Below are 4,531 nucleotides of genomic sequence, written 5' to 3' on the forward strand. Positions count from 1 at the left end.
TGTAATAGTTTTGAACGTGACACAAAAGAGTAGTAGTTCACTATTACGTTATAAAAAGTATAATTATATATCTACAAACAAAAGTTATTTTGGTGATGGCATTTTGGTGCAAATACAAAGTATGTTCCAAGTTTATAATAAAGAACGATACTATAGAACAGATAAAGTAAACAAGTTTAAGTATTTAGGATTTATTAGTATGCCTTGAACCGCGTATCCACGAATGGAGGTTGTCTCGCGAGGTTGCCTCCTGATGCTTGCTTCTCTCAGTGCGCCTCGCTCCTTATGGACTATTCATTGGTAAATATGCCATCACGAAAATTGATATTATTGCCTCAATTTCCGCATACTAACTGATGGCTCACTCTTCTTCGCGTTTCTGCGTCGCTACCAAAAGAACAAAACCGCGAGGCAAACAACAAGCGAGGCTGTCGCGAGAGGCGGCCGAGCGTGGCAACCTCGCTTTGTGGATATGCGGCTTTACACAGCCCATTCTGACCAATATTAAAAAAAATAAAACCAAAACTAGTATCTCAAACTACTAATAATTCTGATTAACGGCCTTTGTATATATAGAATTACACGTAATCTGTATCTAAAGTAATGAGTGATTTCATAATAATACTCTGTAAGACATACATGGGCACAATTTTCGGTTACGTGAGGCACTCGATTTGAAATACAGTAGTTTGTTTACTAGGAGAGGAGACTGCAGAGTAGGATGGGAAATATAAACTGCTGTGACCTGCGTCACCTTATCGTAATCGCTAAGGCTGTCACTGGCGAATTATTAGGAAAGCGCTTGGTTAACTGAGAGACTCGAAAACTTTTATTCAGTTTGGCAAATTAATTTGGCAGCTTTAATAATAAACCTCTTTACTATTTCTCCATCACTAAATTGATTTAAATCACAGGCGAGAAATTGCGTAACTAGTCAATAATTTTCCATCACGTTGTCTACGTTTATTTTCTTGAATATTCTGGCGTTTATCAAGATTACTTAATAGATTTGCAAGTTCTCGACCTAAAATAATTTCAGAAAACCATATTTCGTTTTCTACGCACATTTGATATATTTTTTTTTTATAAATTGTTTTTGGAAATAATACGTACAAACAACATTTAATTCCTCGTACCTTTTACTGCAGCGTGTTTAAGGTATAATGTCTTATTTAGTATACTATGCAAATGTTAAGATCGTAAATTTTCTTTGGAATAGTACGAAAAAATAACATTTAATTTGTCTTACCTTCTAATTCAGCAAGTTCTTTATGACATATGGAATAATGTCGTTGTATATTAAATTTATTAATGCCTAATTGGATTTTCGAGCATAACATACATCGTATGTTCTCCCCTTCTAAACAGCAAAAAAAACTCTTCCTCCCATTTCTCATTAAATAATCGTTTTCTAACGCGTACACACTGCTTTGATAATGCCATTATGCCACCACTGATATTGCTTATGAAACTGATATAGAACCTGCCCACGCCTAGAAGCTACGTGAGGGAGGAACGGGGACTGTGAAGATGATGTCACTCAGAGCGATAAGCTCTGTGGAGGTCAGTGTGGCACTAATTCTCAAGTGAGGCACGAAGCCCATCTATGCTGTAAGAGATTCGCGTTCAAACGAAGAACAAACAAAACAGAGATACTTTACCTCGTATTCCTCGTGAATCATATTTCAGGAAACCCTGTTTCGGCAGAGTGATATCACTATCGACGCGGAAGCCAAGCTCTGTGTACATTATTCTGCTCGTTTCGTGTGCCGTACTGTTAGTCATGTCGATAATGCTAATTTCCCAGACGAAAGAAGAGCGCAATAGACACGCAGCGTTCACAGTATTACGTATAAATTACCTTTGTGTTATATTAGACTCTACTTAAGTACTAAACAATGCAAACTGCACATTAAGGGTAATTCTGTAACTACATTGTAATACTCTAGTGTCAAACATATTCTGAAAGACTAGTAACTAATTTAATTTCATTTCCATGTCATCCTTTCTACATGCTCTATTTCAGAAATCATGTCTCGCCACACGAAATATTTGATGCAATTATTCTAAATATTCCGTTGCTTACTTTAGAAAACGTCTAGAGAAATATGAACACACTTTTCTTTAAAGAAAACGTCTAGAGAAATATGAACACACTTTTCTTTAAAGAAAACGTCTAGAGAAATATGAACACACTTTTCTTTAAAGAAAACGTCTAGAGAAATATGAACACACTTTTCTTTAAAACATCAAGTGAGATTATGACAATTTTATTACAACAAACTTCACAATTCAAGGACTATATTGGTAAAGTAAAGAACTAAGCAATATTAAAACCCCGACAGAGTTATGAAAACCCTTCCCCCCGTTACGTGAAAAGGTACGCTACATAATATGATTATGATTACATTTACAAATAGTTTTCATTATTCAAAGAAAAGAAACAAGGTAAACAATCACCATGCGACTTTAGCCATTTTGAAGCAGACAGTTGAATGAATTGTTGTACCGATACAATTTTATTTAAAAATAAAATTATTTTGTTGGAAACTGTGAAAACTAATCATTCTGAGTGCGCCGAGTCTATACATTCCAATTTATAGCAACACGTCATCGTGACATATGAATTTTACTCCATCGTACAATAACTCAACAGTTTAAAATGGAACAAATAATAAAACCAGAGTGATTCAGTATTTCCTCTCATATTTAAACGTGTTATGTAAATAAACTAAAAATAAAAGTACGTGTTACTTCAGCAATATAGAGATATCGTACGACAAGAAGCATAATATTTTCATCACTCCGAAAATGCAATTTTCGCAGAAATGTTTTAGGTAAGTAGGCCTACAGTTGCTTAACAAAGAAATACTAAATATATAAAATATTCATTACCAATAACAAAAAAAGTTTCACTACAATTTGTATACGTATGATGACTCAAAACCATTTCTAGTAGCCTGTTTTTAAGCTATTATTACGGAATCTTTGTAAAGAAACACGAAAATATAAGTATTTATTATACCATAGCATCGAACTAAAAATCTTCCATTAATCACAACGCTGAAGGGACGAGATGTACAGGATGTAAGGGGTATATGTGCAAATATTTCATAGGTAATCGACTAATCGGGGATAATGTACTGAATCCATATTATGTAAACAAATTTCTCAATCTTAGAAGTTATTTTTAGATATGAAAAAAACATAGGCCTAATGCTTTTAGGTCAGTAATAAGTACTTCCAGGACGAAGAAATTCTGTATTCCGGAATCTTTGATTCACATCAACGAACATTCATATAGCCTACGAAATTGGAATTCGACAATTTAGAAATTTTTGACAATTGAGCTCCCTTGCCACATTTGGAGATTCTCTTGCAGTTCGTAGATTAAACTGGTTTCCACCATTAACGAAATTGGAAAGCTGACGTATATGCATTTGCACATGAATACAGTATCTATAGACTATTCCTTATAGAGACAGATCTATTACGAGATTTGGTGCACGATTATTCTGAGTACGGCTATCCTAACAGTGATGAAAAATTGTACAGGAACTTCCACGCACGCTGTATGTTTATACCGGACGCTAGGTGCGAGTTGCTATCTATTCACTATTACTCATGCTATGTTCACAGCAGCTGCAAGATGAGTAATTCTGACGGAAATGTTGCTATTACATTACAATTAACAATATTGCTGCCATGGAGAGTAAATAATTTTGACTACGACTTACTTAGTAGCCAAATGGACGTAAAATCCAACTCAATCCACTAACGATGTACGTCCAATTACATAGTAGACTTCAAACGGGAGTGATTCAGAGGTCATCAGTCCATAACGTACTGCGTTACATACCTATAACACAAGAAAAGGAATTTATTAGTTATTTATCTGCAACATGTAGCACAAAACAAAGAAAAGTACACTTTTCACTAATAGGCCTATACTTTCTCATATCGCTCCCGTCTCAACCAGGGCTCGAAATGGACGTTTTCACGTTCTTTTATTTTTGTGGACATAGTGGTGTCGATGACAACGACAGAATTAATGACCAGTGAGATGACGTCGACTATTACCATGTTACATATACAGGGTGATTCACGAGAAGTTACCGCCACTTACAGCTCAGCTTATTTCCGAAGACATTCTGAGCAAAATCTGTTATATAAACATGTGTCCTATTTTCAATATTTTCAGAGATACACTAATTTGAAGTTGTTAAAAAATAGTACCTGTTTTCTTTAGTTTAAAGGGTAAAAGAATGTTACAAATAAATAATGAACTATTGAGAAGTATATCTTCTTTGCTTGGCTAGTATTCTGAAGCTAAAAAAGTGTTATTAATTCCTTAGTTGTTTTGTAGGCCTACAGACTTTTTCTTTCAATTTTTAACCAAAAATTACATTATTCTTAAACACTTATCACAACAAATGTTACAGCTCACACGACTTCTAGCAAGTTAATTCTTTACAGTTCAATTTTGCAACCTAATGTACAGTCTTAAAGAGTTTACAAGAATGACGTGATT

Source organism: Periplaneta americana, chromosome 16, assembly GCF_040183065.1.
Source record: "Periplaneta americana isolate PAMFEO1 chromosome 16, P.americana_PAMFEO1_priV1, whole genome shotgun sequence".
Classification (NCBI taxonomy): domain Eukaryota; kingdom Metazoa; phylum Arthropoda; class Insecta; order Blattodea; family Blattidae; genus Periplaneta; species Periplaneta americana.